Raw genomic sequence first — 22,675 nt, 5'->3', positions numbered from 1 at the left:
ATTAGCTGTGTCCATGCTTAGCATGTGGATAAAGACAGAAACAGTTTTCCCTACCCTCACTTCCATTCCTTAACTCCATCTTTTCTGAAGCCATTATTGTGGCTGCTGTTCAGGGAAAAATTGATGTCTTGAAAATCCATGCGGTGACTGGCAGCAAAATAAGAAGTGATCCAGGGCAGAGGAGTGAACAATGATATGGAACCAGTCAGCAATATGAGCGCAATCTGTTTCCTAATCAGATGGCAAGAAATGTTTACCAGATGATTAAGAGATAGATTTGCTCAGCTTAGTTTAGTCATTGAATTATATTAACCTTAGATGTTTTATCTGGCTATCAAAGGACTCTACCTTGTTGCTTTGATTAATGATTAACCAGACAACAGAGATAATTTCTATCATATGTGTTTTATACCAAAGCAACCCTCAGTAATTTTGATAGATTTATTACTATGTTTCTAGGAAAATGCTAGGAATTTTGTGAGACAGGGTGATATGGTAGATGAGAAAGATCATCCCTGTTGTTTTGGAAAATGACTCAGTCCTGCCGCTGAAAACAAAGGAATAAATACCTCATGATAATTCCGGATAAGTCCTCAAGTTGGGCTATGAGACACTGCTTCATAGATTTTATCAAGAGATGTCATTTTGGCAGAATGAACACTCCCACCGCAACCAGAGCCAACAACCTAGTCAATATGCAGAATGGCTGGGGAGGTAAAACAGCTTTTGGAGAAAGTGCAGCATCTCCTTTCTTCACAGGCTATGAGCGAATTCTCAATAACCACGCCCACACCCCAGCACACACACACTGCCTTGAAGATAAGGGGAAGGACACACAAGACAACTGGTTTTAATGTTCGATAGTTGCTTCAAGGAAGAGGTACATTCTTACTCCATGATGTTATGTCTTCCTAACTAGTGGGACTGGTAACGTTTTCCAGAGCAGTGCAAAGAACACTGGGGAGGGTGTGGGATGGTAGTATGGACAGAAAATGAAGCAGTGAGTGCTACCTGTTGTAGTATTCTTGGGCTGCCATAACAAAATACTACAGACCGGTGGCTTAAACAGCAAAAATTTATTTTCTCACATTTCTGGAGTCTGGAAGTCCAAGGCCAAGGTATCAGCAGGGTTGGTTTCTCCTGAGGTCTCTTTCCTTGGCTTGCAGATGCCTGCCTTCTTGCTATGTCCTCACATGGCCTTCTTCTGTGCATGCACATCTCTGCTGTCTCTTCCTCTTCCTAGTCATGTTAGGTTAAAGCCCCACTCTTACGACCTCATTTTACTTTAATTACCTCTTTAAAGGCCCTGTCTCCAAATGCAGTCACATTGAAAGTTAGGAATTCAGTGTATGAATTTTGGGGAACACAATTCAGTCCATAACACCACTCCTCCCAAAATTATGTTCTCGAGAAGTATAAAAGATAAATCTTTTTTCCTTCATGCTTTCCAGAATTGGAGCCACAGAGGACTGACGAGTGTGGAGGCTGCAGAGTGCTCAGAACCTCCATAGCATAGAAAAGGGAGGTGCAAGCGTCAGAGGACAATGATGTAAATCCTCCAGATGGATATCAAAGTTCTCAGGGGACCACCAGTCCCTAAGAGAACTATTTGAGAATTAGTCCTTAGTGATCAAGACTTGTCAAAGAAATGACTAAGTCTTGTAGAGTTTATAGATAATGAGCTAGATCAACAGTGATGATCAGCAGAACATCAGTCTTGCCAGGACAGGCATGTAAGGACTTAGTTTTTACCTTCCTTTGTCTTTCTCCCTACCCAAACATCAAGGAGTAAGATACCAAGAATGGTAAAGGTACAGCTAGTAAGGCCAGAATTGTATAACCCTAAGAATAACAAACAGAGTATATGCCCAGATGAATGAAATCCATCACCAATAGCACAGCAGAAACATATATTTAAAATTCCAAATGTAATGTATGAGTATAAAATTTTGAGGCATGTGCCATAAGTGACATGTAAATTGGCATTATTACTATAGAGCAGGGATTGGCAAATTTAGCACACAAGCTAAACCCAGCCCATCGTGTGTTTTTATGTGGCCTGTGAGCTAAGGACTGTTTTTTTCCATTTTTGTATATAAAATGAAAAAAAGGCTCTTAGGAGATTCCATGTCTAGAATGGTGGCATGAGGAGTTCCATGGACCTGTTCCCCAAACCTTTGAAGTTGCTGGAAATTATCCTAAGGGCATACAACAAATGGATGGGCATTTATTCAAGAAAATCTACTAAATCTTAGTAAAAACAGCAAGAACTTATGGCACTTCAGCTATGACCCTCCTTCCATACCCCCAGCTCAGCTTGATGGACATTTCATTCTGAGCAGGTATGGCCAAGAAGACAAGTCCCTCTCCCCTCATCAATCAAGGGATACAATCTCTCTCCAGGAGGGACAGGCCATCAGTAACTCTCATTTCCTCCCGATCCATGTTGCAGAGACTAAATTCCTGGTAAGGGTGGCTAAGAGGTCAGGGCTCCCTTTCTCTACCCAGTCCCCACTCCTAGGGCACAGGCCCAAGGCATGTTAGGCCACTTCACCTCTGGGGCAGAGCTCCCATGCCATAAGAGACAAGCTGAAATACCAGAGGCTACCATCACTGCCCAGAGCCCTGATTGTAAAGCCCAAGTATTATTCCTGCCCCCAGCTCTAAAGCAGCATCTCTGAGTTTTGTGCAAGGGGAGAAGCAATCCATAAGAACATAGAGCTCTGACATGTTCCAAAAGCTTACTTTATTTGAAACAGAGTGTGGAGAAGTTCAAGCGTAAGGGCACTCTCAAAAACAATGGAGATTTTGGTGGTATACAATTAAGAGGAAGCTGCTGGCTCTATGAGAGCAACAAGCTAAACCGTAGGACTGCTAATTTACCAGAGAGAACCAAGGAAAAATATAGCTAAGAAAAGCCCTCCTGGAATCAGAACAAACCTGAAAGACTGGCCTCAAAATCTGTCCTTGCAACAGGCCCTGAAATTAATTGGATCATACCGTGGAGCAGTTTATGCCAGGGTATTGTCAAATAGTGAATACTGTCGGCTGGCAATTAGTGAAACTTAATAGCTGAGTGTCATACCAAAACCTATCAGACAGCAGAGAGGTCAGGGGAAGAGGCAGTCTAGAAAGCCCTAAAATGAAAGCCCTAATATAACTCTTATCCCAGGTTGACTGTACACAGTCAGCTGTGTTCTCTAAGGAACAACATCAAAGGCTTCACACTGTAGGGAAAACAGATTTCCCTAAAATAGTCCAGCCAAGTCACTAAAGTAATAAACAAGCTAATAAGAAAAACAAGCCTTGAAGATGGGGGAAGGGAATTAGTATCAAAAATTGCTACAATATATTACCTAAAATGCCCAGTTCTCAACAAAAAGATGGTGAGAATACAAATAAACCGGATAAATATATAAGAAGAGCAGAAAAAGATTACATATTACATTCCTTAGTAGTTTACTTATTCCTTAAAGTAACTAAATGGATAAGACCATGTTTCCCAAGAATTTTTATTGGTATTATTTTATTCATTGGGATTTACAGGAGGGCATACAAGAGAAAAGGTCACTAACTGGGCATTTGTAAGAAATAATCTTTTAGGATATTTTCCATTTCAAGGAAGAGTGTGTTAGAGAGGAGCAATGGCTGATCTTGAATGGAAGCTGAAGTTAACCACCTATTGCCTTTTAGTCTTTAGAATGTGTCCTATTAATTTGAACATGACTATTCCTCTTTTTCAATGACTCTTTGGGTATCATCAAATGAAAGTGCTGTTCATTTTTCCTTAAAGAGGATCAAGTAAGTGTTTCATTTGGCATAACTTTAGCTTTCAGTTACAGGTGTCTTCTTGTAACAGAGGAGCTTCTTGGGCCATCTAAATTTGTCATCTACTAATGATTCCATGACAGTTATGCATCTGGGTTAGAGCTAGGGCTCGATGGGGGTAGCAGAGAGGAAGAAGAAGGACAGGGAGCAATGAGGTCGCCTCACACAAGTGCAGATTTGGCCAAAAAGGGCCTCTGTGGCCAACATCAGATGCCAGATTATAAGGGAGGTGTGGGACACTTACTTGGATTTGTCTGACATCTCAGATTCTTAAAAATCATAACCTCTAATAGAAGAGACATAGTAATAACAAGGGCATAGTTTAAGCAAAGGCATAGTAATAATTATATTTTCAAGGTCATGCTGCCAGCCAAATGAAGAATTTGAAATGGATTTCAGACATCTGCCCAGCTAGACTGATTATAATATCCTTTTTTTTTTTAACATCTTTATTGGAGTATAATTGCTTTACAATGTTGTGTTAGTTTCTGCTGTATAACAAAGTGAATCAGCTATATGTATACATATATCCCCATATCTCCTCCCTCTTGCGTCTCCCTCCCACCCTCCCTATCCCACCCCTCTAGGTGGACACAAAGCACCGAGCTGATCTCCCTGTGCTATGCGGCTGCTTCCCACTAGCTATCTATTTTACATTTGGTAGTGTATATGTGTCCATGCCACTCTCTCACTTCGTCCCACCTTACCCTTCCCCCTCCCCTTGTCCTCAAGTCCATTCTCTATGTCTGTGTCTTTATTCCTGCCCTGCCCCTAGGTTCTTCAGAACCTTTTTTTTTTTTTTTTTTTAGATTCTACATATATGTGTTAGCATACGGTATTTGTTTTTCTCTTTCTGACTTACTTCACTCTGTATGACAGATTCTAGGTCTATCCACCTCACTACAAATAACTCAATTTCATTTCTTTTTATAGCTGAGTAATATTCCATTGTATATATGTGCCACATCTTCTTTATTCATCTGTCGATGGACACCTAGGTTACTTCCATGTCCTGGCTATTGGAAATAGTGCTGCAGTGAACATTGTGGTACATGACTCTTTTTGAATTATGGTTTTCTCAGGGTCTATGCCCAGTAGTGGGATTGCTGGGTCATATGGTAGTTCTGTTTTTAGTTTTTTAAGGAACCTCCATAGTGGCTGTATCAATTTACATTCCCACCAACAGTGCAAGAGGGTTCCCTTTTCTCCACACCCTCTCCAACATATAATATCCTTTTTATTTACCTCAAAAAAATGTCCTGCTGTGATGAATGAAGAAAGTGATAGAAACATGGAAAGAATCATCAGAGGTTAAAAAAAAAGGACATACAAAATAAAAATCCTTCCAAATGCAGCTGTGACAAAAAGACATCTCTGCAAGTCAGTCTATAAAGCGTCTGTGATAATTCAGAGAAATTATTTAGCACTCAGGAAAACATTGCCATGGAGTGATGGAGGGGTCTGGCAGGAGAAATTGTCAAAAGACAGGTATCAATCACAGTTAAGTGTGGCATCTCCGCTGATTACGTGTACCCTGCAGCGAGCCTGCCAAAACAGATCTCTGACACAGCGATGACACGCTGATGGGTGACTGTGAGAATGATTGATGGGGTGGCCCGCCAGCATCTGGTACTAAAAGGAGCAGATTGACATTGCTGAGTGTTTTGAATGCAGAGTAATTCTTTGTGATCCCGGCATTACATCCTTGAAGCTAAATGTACACAGTGAGAAAGAGGAGGCTTCCTGTGGCCTGGCTTTCCATGTATGTGAGCTTATCCTCATTATTTGCTAGAGAAACCAAAGGTTTGGAATGGCCTGAGTTGGTCTGAAGTAGTAGAAAGATGTACAAAGAAAAATCTTTAGAATTTTTCTCATCAAAGCCTATAAAATGTTTAGTGTTTTCCTCACACTTCTTAATGAACTCAAGAATGACAGCAACTACCATATTTTGAGTGTCATTTATGCACTATATACTTTATATATTATTTCAAATCTAACACCTACCCTACTAGGTGGATATTAATAAGCCCATTATATAGCTGTGGAAACTGAGGCCCAGAGAAATTATGTCATTGAACTGAGACCACCCAGCCTATAAGTAACAGTCTTCCTGCTTGAATTCAGGAATGTCGGACTCCAAAGCCTGTTCTCTGCCCACTCTGTCATACCACCATCTCCCAAGAAGCCGCTTACATGGTACTAGACACTGGGTCTGTTAGGAGATTACGTAACTACCAGATGAGCAGTGGTACCTTAATTTTGAACTCATTGTTTAGAACAATTAGGTTTCCCATAGACTTGAAAACTCAGAAATAATAGTTCAGTTATAATGGTTCAGTTGTAACTTCAGTCACTTCATTCCTCCTATCATGAGACCAAACTCCATCAGGCCCTATCCAAGTCTTGCATATGCAAGAAAAGTAAGTAGCTGATAGCTCGCATGCCTAGTAACTGCCTAGCAGATTTATCACAGTCTAGATCACTACTGTCCAATAAAAATAGAATGCAAGTCACAAACGCTAGTCATATAATAAATTTAAAATTTTCTAGTAGCCATATTTTAAGAAGAAACAGATGGAATTTATTTTAATAATAGATATTATTTAACCCAATAATTCAAAGGTTATCATTTCAATATATGATCAACACACAAATAAATTATTCTTTTTTGTACTGTGTCTGAAATCTGATGTACAGAATTTCTGTTTGGACCAGCCACATTTCAAGTGATTGATAGCCACATATTGGACAGTGTAGTTCTTGAGAGTAAACGACTTGGCTTAACTGACCCAACTCCTTGAACTCAGACCAAATGTCTGCTTTATCTATTGATCCATCTGTCCCTTCTATCACCTGATTTATTTATACAATATTCATTTATACAAGAATGTGAGGGAGCTGACATTCCTCTAAATATCATCACCTCACCTACCAGTTCTTAAGTTCTTATCATCTCAAACTTTGAAAGCCTGACTTTGACCTGAAGTTGGGACCCCTTCCTCTTCCAGCTCCAGTCATCTGGACATTGTCCTGAAGATTCTGCCTGGCCCTAAGAAAACTGTTAGCTTTCTTTTCACTGAATATCCTGTTTTGGTAATGTTCACAAATCAAAAGTAGACAGCTCAATGAATTCTCACTCAGAATTCAGATCAGATCAGAAAATCCTTCTATCACCCCTGAATCCTACTATCACCTCATTCACCCTCCTGTAGTCATTACCCACTCCAAGGTAACCACTATCCTAAGTTCTAACACACAGATTAATTTTGCCTATTTTTAACATTACATAAGTAGACTCTTCTAGGGCGTACTCTTTTCTATCTGCTTTCTTTCAGCCCTATTCTATGTGCGAGAGTCATCATGTTGTTGCATGTAGTTTCTGTGATTTCATTCTCACTGATGTAAAGTATTCCATTGCACAGCTAACACAGCTTATTCATCCACTCTACTGTTGATGGATGTTCTAGTTTCTGACCATTACAAGTCTTGCTGCTATGAACTTTTTTTTTTACATGTCTTCTGGTAGAAAAAAAAATGAATGTGCGTATGTGTAGAATTGCTGAATCATAGTAGATCATGCCTGTGGTAGGTAGAATAAAGGCCCCCCAAAGATATCAGGTCCTAACTCCTGGAACCTGTGAATTTTACCTTGTAAGAAAAAGAATATTTGCAGATGTAATTAAGGGTCTTGAGATGGACAGATTATCCTGCAGGTCCTAAATGTAATTGCTATCCTTATAAGAAGGAGGCAGAGGAAGATGTCACGTAAACAGAGGAAAAGGAGGTGAGAAGACAGAAGCAGAAATTGGCGTGATGTGACCACAAGGCAAAGAATGACAGCAGTCACCAGAGCTGGAAGAGGCAAGGAACTGTTCTCTCTGAGAGCCTCCAGAGGGAGCACGGCCCTGCCAACACCTTGCTTTCGGGCCAGTGTACTGATTTCAGACTTCTGGCCTTCAGAACTGGGAGAGAATTCATTTTTGCTGTTTTAAGTCACCCATTTTGTGATAATTTGTTACAAGACATTAATAGTGCTAATTCGTTTTCCCAATTGACAGCTGTTTAAAAGAAAAAAAATCTTAGTTCTCAAATTACCAACAATATTAAAATGCAAAGTATAGACTCTAACGAGCAAAGTTCAAAAGAAAAGTCTACTGTCACTACTACCATGTTTAAAAGAAAATATCACCATCCAGAGGGCTCAGAAGAAAAGCATGCTCTAAAAATAATTCACTGAAAGACACAGATGAAAATTTTGGTAAACTGTCTAGCATCCTTTGTAACATATAAATAGATATAAACTCTATTAAAAGAAAAAACACCTAAACTAGGTAAAGAGAATCCAAATTGCTGCATGTTAAGTAAAATAGCAAGGGGCTATGTGGGAACTCTCCATACTATCCAGACAGTTTTTCTGTAAATATACAACCATTCTAAAATAAAAAGTTTAATTTAAAAAATCAGAAGAATGGTAAACAGAATTCAAGAGCACACTAACCTCTGCTGAAGCCACTTCATGGCTTCTCTTTGGCATATTTGAATTGCTAGCATCACTACTCTTGCGCTTTGGGGCCATTATTAAGTAAAATAAGGGTGAATTGGGCACAAGCACTGCAATACCGTGACAGTCAATCTGATAACCAAGTCAGCCACTAAGTGACTAACAGACCAGATATGTGGGACAAAGAGATGATTTCACGTCTTGGGCAGGATGGAGCGGGAGACCATGAGATTTCATCATGATACTCAGAACGATGCACAATTGAAAACTTATGAATTGTTTATTTCTGGAATTTTCCATTTAATATTTTCAGACTGCACTTGGCCACAGGTAACTGAAACCACAGAAGGTGAAACTGCGGGGGGGAGGAGGGACTACTGTACAAAAATGAAGAGCTAGAGCCTAGAATGGATGCAATAGCAGAAGAAAGTCTTTCCTGTGTTGAGGGAACAAGTATATATTGAACAAGCTCACTCCAGGCAAAACTAATTAAGAGACCTATTTCTAGATACAGACTGGAAAAGAGACAAAATACCTTACTGGTATTCAGACCAAATAAAAGAAAACATTTTTTTAAATTTAATTAATTTATTTTTTTATGCAGCAGGTTCTTATTAGTTATCTATTTTATACATATTAGTGTATATATGTCAATCCCAATCTCCCAATTCATCCCACCACCACCACACCCCCCGACGCTTTCCCCCCTTGGTGTCCATACCTTTGTTCTCTACATCTGTGTCCCTTTTTCTGCCTTGCAAACTCGTTCATCTGTACCATTTTTCTAGATTCCACATATATGCGTTAATATACAATATTTGTTTTTCTCTTTCTGACTTAGTTCACTCTGTATGACAGTCTCTAGGTCCATCCGCATCTCTGCAAATGACCCAGTTTCGTTCTTTTTTATGGCTGAGTAATATTCCATTGTATATGTGTACAGCATCTTCTTTATCTGTTCATCTGTCGATGGGCACTTAGGTTGTTTCCGTGACCTGGCTGTTGTAAATAGTGCTGCAATGAACATTGTGGTACATGACTCTTTTTGAATCATGGTTTTCTCTGGATATATGCCCAGGAGTGGGATTGCTGGGTCATATGGTAATGCTGTTTTCACTTTTTTAAGGAACCTCCATACTGTTCTCCATAGTGGCTATATCAATTTACATTCCCACCAACAGTGTAAGAGGGTTCCCTTTTGTCCACACCCTCTCCAGCATTTGTTGTTTGTAAATTTTCTGATGATGCCCATTTTAACTGGTGTGAGTTGATACCTCATTGTAGTTTTGATTTGCCTTTCTCTAATAATTAGTGATGGTGAGCAGCTTTTCATGTGCCTCTTGGCCATCTGCATGCCTTCTTTGGAGAAATGTCTATTTGAGTCTTCCGCCCATCTTTTGATTCAGTTGTTTGTTTTTTTAATATTGAGCTGCATGAGCTATTTATATATTTTGGAGATTAATCCTTTGTCCGTTGATTCGTTGGCAAATATTTTCTCCCATGCTGAAGGTTGTCTTTTCATCTCGTTTATAGTTTCCTTCGCTGTGCAAAAGCTTTTAAGTTTCATTAGGTCCCATTTGTTTATTTTTGTTTTTATTTCCGTTACTCTAGGAGGTGGGTCAAAAAAGATCTTGCTGTGATTTATGTCAAAGAGTGTTCTTCCTATGTTTTCGTCTAAGAGTTTTATAGTGTCTGGTCTTACATTTAGGTCTTCAATCCATTTGGAGTTTATTTTTGTGTATGGTGTTAGGGAGTGTTCTAATTTCATTCTTTTACATGTAGCTGTCCAGTTTTCCCAGCACCACTTATTGAAGAGGCTGTCTTTTCTCCATTGTATATCCTTGCTTACTTTGTCATAGATTAGGTGACCATAGCGGCATGGGTTTATCACTGGGCTTCCTATCCTGTTCCACTGATCTATATTTCTGTTTTTCTGCCGGTACCATATTGTCTTGATTACTGTAGGTTTGTAGTATAGTCTGAAGTCAGAGAGTCTGATTCCTCCAGCTCCGTTTTTTTCCCTCAAGATTGCTTTGGCAATTCAGGGTCTTTTGTGTCTCCATACAAATTTTGAGATTTTTTTGTTCTAGTTCTGTAAAAAAATGCCATTGGTAATTTGATAGGGATTACATTGAATCTGTAGATTGCTTTGGGTAGAATAATCATTTTGACAATATTGATTCTTCCAATCCACGAACATGGTATATCTCTCCATCTGTTTGTGTCATCTTTGATTTCTTTCATCAGTGTCTTATACTTTTCTGAGTACAGGTCTTTTACTTCCTTAGGTAGGTTTATTCCTAGCTATTTAATTCTTTTTGTTGCAATGGTGAAGGGGATCGTTTCCTTAATTTCTCTTTCTGATCTTTCATTGTTAATGTATAAGAATGCAAGATATTTCTGTGCATTAATTGTGTATCCGGCAACGTTACCACATTCATTGATTAGCTCTAGTAGTTTTCTGGTAGCATCTTTAGGATTTTCTATTTATAGTATCATGTCATCTGCAAACAGTGACATCTTTACTTCTTCTTTTCTGATTTGTATTCCTTTTATTTCTTTTCCTTCTCTGATTGCTGTGGCTAAAACTTCCAAAACTATGTTGAATAATAGTGGTGAGAGTGGACAACCTTGTCTTGTTCCTGATCTTAGAGGAAATGGTTTCAGTTTTTCACCATTGAGAACTATGTTGGCTGTGAGTTCATCATATATGGCCTTTATTATGTTGAGGTAGGTTCCCTCTGTGCCCACTTTCTGTAGAGTTTTTATCATAAATGGGGGTTGAATTTTGTCAAAAGCTTTTTCTGCAGCTATTGAGATGATCATATGGTTTTTATTCTTCAATTTGTTAATATGGTGTATCACACTGATTGATTTGTATATTGACAAATCCGTGCATCCCTGGGATAAATCCCACTTGATCATGGTGTATGATCCTTTTACTGTGTTGTTGGATTCTTTTTGCTAGTATTTTGTTGAGGATTTTTTCATCTATGTTCATTGGTGATATTGGCCTGTAGCTTGCTTTCTTTGTGACATCTTTGTCTGGTTTTTGGGTATCAGGGTAATGGTGGCCTCATAGAATGAGTTTGGGAGTGTTCCTTCCTCTGCAGTTTTTGGAAGAGTTTGAAAAGGATGGGTGTTAGCTCTTCTCTAAATGTTTGATAGAATTCACCTGTGAAGTCATCTGGTCCTGGGCTTTTGTTTGTTGAAAGATTTTTAATCACAGTTTCAATTTCAGTGCTTGTGATTGGTCTGTTCATATTTTCTATTTCTTCCTGGTTAAGTCTTGGAAGGTTATACCTTTCTAAGAATTTGTCCATTTCTTCTAGGTTGTCCATTTTATTGGCATGGAGTTGCTTGTAGTAGTCTCTTATCTAGGAGCAGTTCTAGGAGCAGTGCTAAGGCCCAATAATTATATAATTTAAAAATGCCATTCTTATACAAAGGCAATAGAAGGACATTCTCAGGTATTAAAAAGCCCAGGAAATAAGCTACCCACTTACCCATCTTGGGAAAAAATATATTTAAGTCTTACTTCAATCAACTGAGATGAAGCAATACTAAGTACTCCAGGACTTGGAAAATCATAATATAAAAGGGCTGAACAATATTAAATTTAAAAATATCGAAATAGTATTTTAAAGCTGTTTTAAAAATTGGAGTGGGGGAAGCAAAAAATAATTACTTCAAGAAAAGAGATGTAATTTATAAAAATTTCACACGTATTGTCTATATCATAAAAATGAACATATATAAACACATACATATCAGTGACTCCTAGGAAGACTCTCTTCTGCCACCCCTGATACCACCATTGACTAGAACCCCGCTCATCCCTTGCTACCAGTACCAACAACTTCAACAACATGACCTGCCTAAGAGACCATCAGAAAAAGTTTTTTACCTAAGTCACTTTGAGAAGCTCAAGACTTTGAGGTCATCTTTCTTCACCTGGACACTCATCCCCACATAGCCCTGTAAATTCCTTACTCTGATCCAATGTCTTATTCTCCTCACCTTCACAAAACCTTCCACTGTCCACCAATCCCTATATATTCAGCTCTTTTCTGAATGATTCTTTTACCTTTTTAGTCTAAGACCTGATTCTCTCCTGTGCACATTGTTCCCTGTTATCCTTCCCCAAAGTAACTATTTTTTTCTCCCACACCTGTCAGGGCCACTAGAGTTAGGGCAGATATCCTCGTTAGTACTCATTCTTTGAAGATTTTATCACCTGGCTCACTGTCACTTTTTCCAAAATTAGTCTTGTCATAATTATTGATGAGCTCAATATCAGTATCCTTGTAGATCAATCCAATAAACTGTTCTTCAGTGATGGAAATGTTCTCTTTCTGCCCTAGCTAATATGGTAACCATTAGACACATGTGCTAGTAAGCACTTGAAATGTGACTAGTGCAACTGGGGAACTAAAGTTTTCCTTTCATTTAATTTTAATTAATTTAAATGGCCATGTGTGCTAGTGCCTACCATTGTGGGCAGCACAGACACCGATGATAATTTCAGTAACCAGTGCTCTCAGGTGTTTGTCCTGTATTCTTCCAAGTGGCTTGTCCTCCATACTACATCAAGCGTCTACTTTCAAACCCTAGAACACGTTACCAATAACTACACGTCCTCCAAAAATTTGATTTCAGACAACCCCCACACCAACCACCATTCTCACTCTTTACAACTCACTTGCTCTGGTAGACTCATCCCAACAATTGCACAGATTCACCTGGTATATATCTCCAGTTCCCTTGCCTCTGTCTCTCCATTTTACTAATGTGACAAAATACTGCCCTGATTAAATCAGCACTCAGGTGACTAAATGTGGCTGGCGAAAAACACACAACCATGCCGACCTGTCTCACTTTAAGTTTATATCCACCAACTTCAAGAGGGCTTTTACCTCTCTCAGTTTTACTACACCTCTCTAGTCCACTCGCTCTCATTCTCCTAGACAGATGTGCTATGTCCAGTCCCAACTCCTCTAACTTTCAGCACCTCCTCTCACTGTGTATTCTCTGCCAAAGATTTGGTTCCTATTTCACTAAGAAAATAGAAGTAATGAACACAGAGTTTCTATAATGCTTCCACTGATACATCTCCCAGCCCACCTGCATCTGTCCCCAAATATTCTGCTTCTGTTTCTGTGTTGGATGTGCAGTGGATTCCAAGCCCCTATAGCAATTATCCCCCATATCTCCTGCATCATCAGTTTCTCCCTCTCTTCTGGATATCTCATCTGTAGGCAAACAAGCTATATTACCTCCCACATTAAAAAATAAAAGCTTTCTTTAACTCATTTGATTCATTCCCCTTCAGCTATAATCCCATTTCTCTGTTCTCCCTTACAGCAAGACGCTGTGAAAGAATTAGTTGCAATTGCTATCTCTGTGTCCTCTTTCTAGGTCTCTCTTAACTCCGTATTCATCAGGCTTTTGTCCCCACTGCATTCACTTAGATAGCTCATGTAAAGGTTTATAGTGACCCCCATGTGGCATAATTTGACTGTCTCTTCCTCACTCAGCACAATTAAGCAGCAGCGTTAATATAGTTATCCCTCCTTCCTGCTGAACATTTTTAGCTTGGCTGCCAGGATTCCTTTCTTTCTTGATTTTCCTGCTAAAGCACTGGCTACTTCTTAGTCTCTTGCTGATCCCTCCTTATGTCCCAACTTCTAAACATGGAATTGCTGCTGAGTTCACCCTTCTGATCCCATTTACACCCACTCCTGGTAGCACATGAATCTGATATCATGACTTTAGATGCTATCTAGGTGTCAATGAATCCCCAAATTTATCTGTCTAGTGCAGCACATCCCTCTAAAGTCTAGGCTCACATTTCTAATTGCCTGCTCAACATCTCTGCTAGGGTATCTCACAGGCAATTCATATGCAATACACCCAAAAGTGCTCCTCCCATAGTGTGCATCACCTCAGTGATGGCAACACTATCCTCTCAGTTGTTCAGACCAAAACCCTTGGAGTAAATCTTGAATCTTCTCTCTCTCTACATCCTATATCCAAACCAGCAGCAAACCCTACTTGCTGCTTTGCTTTCAAAGTTTATCTTGAATCCAGGCACTTTTTACCATTTTCACCACCATCATCCTTTATCTAGATTACTCCAGTAATGCCCTACTATCACTCTTTCCTTCTGAAGTCCAAATAATTATACTTTTATAACAAAAGTCAGATCCAGTCACTGCTCACCTCAAACTCTGCGATGACTCCCATCTTACTCAGAATAAAGGGCTTAGAAATGGGCTAGAAGGCCTTACATAATCTGGCCCCACTCCTGTCATCAACTCTCTGGCCTCACATACTACAAATTTCCCTCTAGTTTAGTCCCCTCTAGCTACCCTGCTTCTTCTGCAAGTTATCCACATGATCTGCTACTTTTCTTCCTTCTGGTCCCTGCTAAATACTGCTTTATCATAGAGCCTTCCCTGACCACCTTATATATAATTTCAGCAATTCTCAGTCCCTGATACACCACATCCCTTTTACCCTGCTTTATATTTCTTCATAACACGTAACACCATCTGAGCTAACTCTGTAGCTAGATCTTCTGTATATCTACAGTGATATCTACATATTAGAGGGGGGGCATATTTCTGAGGGTAGTAACTTTATATTTTTTCATGCTCTGTCTCTATTTTCTGGCACTTATTGGAAATCAATAAATATATTTTGAATGGCTGTAAGAAAGATCCACACAGGAATTGGGTAGGAACGAAGAAAGCAATCAGGTTGGGAACAGCACCCCTGGGAGGACCAGAAGAGGGGTAATAAATGGGCTCAGAGATCTTCTGTGGGAAGTGAGTGGTGAGAACCACATATTGGGTGCCCCAGGCCTGGGGTTTGACACCAGGAGGACGAGTCCCCTTAGATGGTTTGAAAACCAGTGGGACTGACAGTGGGGTTTTAAGAAACCTAGACTCTGCTCTTGAAGAGCACATACACGCTTGCTTACTCCTGAAACAAGGCAGTGTAAGCAGATTGAAACTGCCCAGGACTCTGGCTGGTTTCCCGTGACTGCCCTGGCGCATGCCCTAGCCTGAGCCAAGTGTCCACTCCGGCACCACTCACCCCACGGCACAGCTCCACACTAGGGGAAGGGCTGCAGTGGCCGAGGGGAATGTGCAGTTGTGAGGAACAGAGCTGGCTTGGACCCAGAACAACATCTGAATGGGGAGAGGGTGGCCACTACTGGGGCCTGGGGAGGCAGTGAGTCAGCAACTTGGGACCCAACCCTGCCCACAATAGGGGAGTATTGGTCACTGAGAAGAGGAGAAGCTCCAGCTTACACCTGGCTCTGGCTTTATTGCCTCCATCTCTAGCCCCACCTCCTACCAAGGTGATAGCTGCCAGCACACCTGTGGGGGAGGGTGTGATTCATGCTCATATCAAATCCAGCTCTCCCACCAAAGCCACTGGATACAAGCAGACTGCATAGGGACACAGCCATTCAAGGACACCATTTGAAGACCACAATAGGTAACTGTTTCAACTAATTTCATAGAGACAGAGAAAGTTAAGCAAAATGAGAAGACAGAGAAATTTATTTCAAGTGAAAGAACAAGAGAAAACCCCTGAAAAAAACAACTAATGAAACAACTAATTTACTAGATAAAGAGTTCAAAGCATTAATAATAAGAATGCTACCTGAATTAGGGAAAAGAATAAATGAACACAGTGGGAATTTTAACAAGAGACAAGAGAATATAAAATAGAACCAGTCAAAACTGAAGAATACAATAACTGTGATGAAAAACACACTAGAAGGAATTAATAGCAGACTAGGTAATATAGAAGAACACTGAAGCGATCTCAAGATAGAATAATGGAAATCACTCAATCAGAACAGCAAAAAGAAAAATAAATTTTAAAATGAGAACAGCGTGAGGGACCTCTGAGGCAACACCAAGCATACTAACATTCACATAATAGGGGTCCCAGATGGAGAAGAGAGAGAGAAAGGGGTCGAAAATGTATCTGATGAAATTACGGCTGAAAACTTCCCAAACCTGAAGAAGGAAATAGATATCCAAGTAGAAGAAGCTAAGAAAGTCTCAAGCAAGATGAATCCAAACAGACCCACACCAAGGCATATCATAATTATAATGAAAAAGTTAAAGAGAGAATTCTAAGGGCAGCAAGAGAAAAACAAAGAATCATATACAAGATAACCCCCATAAGGCTATTAGTTAATTTTTCTACAGAAACTTTGCAGGCCAGAGGAGAGTGGCATGATATATTTAAAGTGCTCAAAGGGGAAAAACCTAAAACCTAGGATACTCTACCCAACAAGGTTATTATTTAGAGTTGAAGGAGAGGTAAAAAACTTATCAGACAAGCAAAAGCTAAGAGTTCATCAATACTAAACCTATGCTAAAAGAAATGGTAAAGAGTCTTCTCTAGCTGAAAAAGAAAAGGCTACAACAAGAAATAAGAATCTTTAGAAAAGGAAAAATCCCACTGGTAAAGACAAATATATAGTAAAGGCTGTGGATCAATCACATTTTTAAATAAGAATACAAAAATTAAAAGACAAAAATTTTAATATCAAATAAAACTATAATAAACAGTAAAGGGATAAACATGAAGCTGTAAAATATGACATCAAAAACACAAAATTGGGGGGAGTAAACAAAAATAGATCTTTTACAGTGTGTTTGAATTTAAATGATTTCTAGTTTAAAAGAAGTAAATATAGTTATAAGTTAACATATATGAACCCCATGGTAACCACAAATCAAAACTCTACAATAGATACACAAAAACTGGAGAGAAAGAAAAACAAGCATACCACTAAAGAAAATCATCAAACCACAAAAGGAGAAACTAAAAGAAGAATAAAGAACAGAGAAGAACTACAAAAACAATCAGAGAACAAGTAACAAAATGGTAATAAGTACATAATTATCAATAATCACTTTAAATGTTAATGGACTAAATGCTCCAATCGAAAGACATAGGGTGGATGACTGGATTAAAAAAAAAACAGGACCAGTCTATATGCTGCTTACAAGAGACTCACTTAAAAGCTAATGACACACAAATGAAAGTTAAGGGATGAAGAAAGATATCTCATGCAAATAAAAATGACAAGAAAGCAGGAGTACCAATACTCACATTAGACAAAATAAACTTTAATACAGTCTATAACAAGACAAAGAAGAATATTATATAATGATAAAGGGATCAATACAAGAAGAGGATGTAATACTCGTTAACATATATACACCTAATATAGGAGCACATAAATATATAAAGCAAATATTAACAGACAAGAAGGGAGAAATTGACAATAATAAAATAATAAAATAATAGCAAGGGACTTTAACACCCTAATTACACCAATGGACAGATCATCCAGACAGAAAATCAATAAGGAAACAATAGTCTTAAATGACACATTAGACCAGTTGGACTTAATACGTATCTGTATGATGTTCCTTCCAAAAACAGCAGAATACACATTCAAGTGCACATGGAACATTCTCCAGGATAGATCACATGCTGGGCCACAAAGTAAGTCTCAACAAATTTAAGAGGATAGAAATTATAGCAAGTATTTTTTATGACTACAACAGTATGAAACTACAAGTCAACTACAGGAAGAAAAATGGGAAAAACACAAACACGTGGAGATGAAACAACATGCTACTAAAAAGCCAGTGAGGCACTGAGGAAATCAGAAGATAACTTGAGGTAAATGAAAATAAAAACACAACTTTCCAAAATTTGGGGGACACAGAAAAAGTAGTTCTAAGAGGGAAGTAGTTCTAAGAGGGAAGTTTATAGATACAGGCCTACCTCAAGAAACAAGAAAAATCTCAAATAAACAACCTAACCTGCCATCTAAAAGAATTAGAAAGAGAAGAACAAACAAAGTCCGAAGTCAGCAGAAGGAAGAGAATAATAAAGATCAGAGAGGAAATAAATAAAATAGAGACCAAAAAAAAAAAAGAAGAGAAAAGATCAATGAAACCGAGAGCTGATGTTTTTTTTAAATGACAAATAAAATTGATAAGCCTTTTAAGCCAGGCCCTCTAAGAAAAAAAACAGAGAGGACCCAAATAAAGTAAGAGATGAAAGAGGAGAAATTACAACTGGTATCACAGAGATACAAAAAATTATTGAGAATACTATGAATAGTTATATGTGAATAAATTGGACAACCTAGAAGAAATGGATAAATTTTTAAAAGAAAGATACAATCTTCCAAGACTGAACCAGGAAGAATAGACAATCTGAACAGACTGATCACTAGGAGTGAAATTGAATTGGTAATAAAAAAAAAAAACTCCCAGCACACAGAAGTCTAGGACCAGACGGCTTCATAGGGGAACTCTACCAAACATATAAAGAAGAGTTAATACCTATCCTTCTCAAACTTTTCAAAAAAATTGAAGAGGAGGGAACACTCCCAAATTCATTCTATGAGGCCACCATTGCCCTGATACCAAAACCAGGCAAAGACATTACAAAAAAGAAAATTACAGGCCAATATCTTTGACGGATATAGATGCAAAAACTCTCAAAATATCAGCAAACCAAATCCAACAACATGTAAAAAGGAACATACACCATGATCAAGTGGGATTTATTCTAGGGATGAAAGGATGGTTCAGTATCAGTGAATCAATCAATATGATGCGCCACATTAACAAAAGGAAAAATAAAAATCAAATGATCATTTCAATAGATACAGAAAAAGCATTTGACAAAATTCAACATCCATTCATGATAAAAACTCATCAAACTGGGTATAGAGGGAACATATCTCAATGTAATAAAGGCCAGTTATGACAAACCCATAGCCAACATCTTACTCAACAGTGAAATGCTGAAATCTTTTCCTCTAAAATCAAGATAAGGATGCACACTGCCATTACTTCTATTTAACATAGTATTGGAAGTTCTAGCCACAGCAGTCAGACAAGAAATAAGATGTATCCAAATCAGAGGGGAAGAAGTATTAACTGTGACTATTTGCAGATGACATGTTGACATGGTACTATATATATAAAATCCTAAAAATGCCACCAAAAAACTGTTTAGAACTAATAAATGAATTCAGTAAAGTTGCAAGATACAAGATTAATATACAGAAATCTGTTGTTTTTCTGTACACTAATAATTAACTATCAGAAAGAGTTCAAGAAAACAATCCCATTTACAACTGCATCAAAAAGCATAAGATACCTAAGAATAAATTTAACCAAGGAGGTGAAAAACCTATACTGAAAATTATGAGAGATTGATTAAAGAAATTGAAGATGATACAAATAAATGGAAAGATATCCCATGTTTGTGGATTGGAGGAAATAATATTGTTAAAATGTCCATACTGCCTGAAGAAATCTACAGATTTAATGCAATCCCTATCAAAATATCAATGGAATTTTTCACAGAACTAGAACTAATAATCCTAAAATTTATGTGGAACCACAAAAGACCCTGAATAGCCAAAGAAATCTTGAGAAAAAAGAAGCTGGAGATATCACACTCCCTGACTTTAGACTACCCTACAAAGCTACAGGAATCAAAACAGTATGATACTGGCCCAAAAAGACACATAGATCAATGGAACAAAATAGAGAAACCAGAAATAAACCCACATACTTTTGGTCAATTAATCTATGACAAAGGAGGCAAGACTATACAATGGAGAAAAGACAGTCTCTTCAATAAGTAGTGCTAGGAAAACTGAACAGCTACATGTAGAAGAATGAAATTAGAGCATTTTCTCACACTATGTACAAAAATAAACACAAAATGGATTAAAGACCTGAATGTAAGACCAAAAACCATAAAACTCCTAGAAGAGAACATAGGCAGAACACTCTTTGACATAAATTACAGCAATATTTTTTTTTTGGATCTGTTTCCTAAGGCAAAGGAAACTAAAGCAAAAATAAACAAGTGGGACTTAATTAAACTTAAAAGCTTTTACACAGTAAATGAAACCATCAACAAAACAAAAAGACAGCCTAAAGAGTGGGAGAAATATTTGCAAATGATATTACTGACAAGGGGTTACTATCCAAAATATATAAACAGCTCATACAACTCAATATCAAAAAAGCAAACAACCCAATTAATAAATGGGCAGAAGACCCAAATAGACATTTTTCCAAAGAACATATACAGATGGCCAACAGGCATATGAAAAGATGCTCAATATTGGTAATCATCAGAGAAATGCAAATTATATCCACAATGAGATACCACCTCACACCTGTCAGAATGGCTATCATCAAAAAGTCTACAAATAACAAATGTTGGCAGGGATGTCAAGAAAAGTCCTAGAACACTGTTGGTGGGAATGTATATTGGTGCAGCCACTATGGAAAACAGCATGGAGTTTCCTCAGAAAACTAAAAATAGAACTACCATATGATCCAGCAATTACATTGCTGGGTATATTTCTGAAAAAAACAAAAACACTATTTCAAAAAGATATATGCACCCCAGTGTTCATAGCAGCATTATTTACAGTAGCCAAGATATAGAAGCAACCCAAGTGTTCATCAACAGATGAATGGATAAAGAAGATGTATGGTGTGTGTGTGTGTGTGTGTGTGTGTGTGTGTGTGACTCAGCCATAAAAAAGAATGAAATTCTGCCATTTGCAACAACATGGATGGACCTATGGTGTATTATGCTTAGTAAGATAAGTCAGAGAAAGGCAAATAATATATGTTATCACTTATATGTGTAACTTTAAAAATAAAACAACTGAGTGAATATAACAAAACAGAAACAGACTCAGATATAGAGAACAAACTAGTGGTTACCAGTAAGGAGAGGGAAGGGAAGGGGCAAGATAGGGGTAGGGAATTAAGAGGCACAAACTCCTATATATAAAATAAATAAGCTACAAGGATATATTGTACAGCACAGAGAATATAGCCAATATTTGATAATAACTTTACATGGAGTATAATCTATAAAAAATTAATCACTATATTGTATACCTGAAACCAATATAATATTGTAAATCAACTATACTTCAATTAAAATTTTTTAGATAAAAAAATGAAGTTATATATGTTTTTAATATAGAGAATATTCAAAGAGATAAAAAAGAAATAGAACCTTCACAGCAATTTTTCTTTTTACAAGTAGAACATCTATAGATGAAGACCATGGACTTTGAAAATTAAAAAATAGACACTCTGGGACTTCCCTGATGGTGCAGTGGTTAAGAATCCACCTGCCAATGCAGGGGACACGGGTTCAAGCCCTGGTCTGGAAAGATCCCACATGCCGCGGAGCAACTAAGCCCATGTGCCACAACTTCTGAGCCTGTGCTCTAGAGCCCGCGAGCCACAACTACTGAAGCCTGCATGCTTAGAGCCCGTGCTCTGCAACAAGAGAAGCCACCACAATGAGAAGTTCGTGCACCACAACAAAGAGTAGCCCCCGCTCACCGCAACTAGAGAAAACCCACGCGCAGCAACGAAGACCCAATGCAGCCAAAAATTTAAATAAATAAATAAATTTATTTATTTAAAAAAAAGACACTCAATATATGGGTGAACAAAGAAGTCAGAAGAGATAAAGAGATGGAAATTATGAAAGAGTATAGAGTAACTAATAACAAGCTTTAAAATATATCTGAATTTCCAAAAAGAAAAAAAAAATGGGGAGGTACTAGTGAAGAGGTAATTTTATAACTGAAAGAAAACTAGCTCAGAGAAGAACATAATTTTTAGATGGAAACCCACAGCAGATCCATAAAGGTAAAACCAAATCCAAATCATAACAAAAACTATAAAGTATAAAGAGAAGAATCATAATAGCTATCAAAAGTAAAAGGCCCATTATCTGAACATGTAAAATAATCAGGTGAACAGCAGTCTTTCCATCAGTAAAAATAAAAGAAGTAAAAGTAAGAATGTCTTCAAAGTGATGAGTGGTAAATAACTGTTTGGACTTCCCTGGCGACACAGTGGTTAAGAATCCACCTGCCAATGCAGTGGACACGGGTTTGAGCCTTGGTCTGGGAAGATCCCACATGCCGTGGAGCAACTAAGCCCGTGCACCACAACTACTGAGCCTGCGCTCTAGAGCCGTGAGCCAGAACTACTGAGCCTGCATGCCACAACTACTGAAGCCTGCATGCCTAGAACCCATGCTCTGAAACAAGAGCAGCCACCTCAGTGAGACGCCCGTGCACCGCAACGAAGAGTAGTCCCCACTCGCCAAAATTAGAGAAAGCCCACATGCAGCAACGAAGACCCAATGCAGCCAAAAATAAATAAATAAATTTATAAAAAGAAATAAATAACTGTTTTACATTTTTGCCAGCAATGTATGGAG

This window comes from Eubalaena glacialis, chromosome 9, assembly GCF_028564815.1.
Source record: "Eubalaena glacialis isolate mEubGla1 chromosome 9, mEubGla1.1.hap2.+ XY, whole genome shotgun sequence".
NCBI lineage: Eukaryota > Metazoa > Chordata > Mammalia > Artiodactyla > Balaenidae > Eubalaena > Eubalaena glacialis.
The sequence above is the reverse complement of the archived record's forward strand: the minus strand, read 5'-3'. Positions refer to the sequence as shown.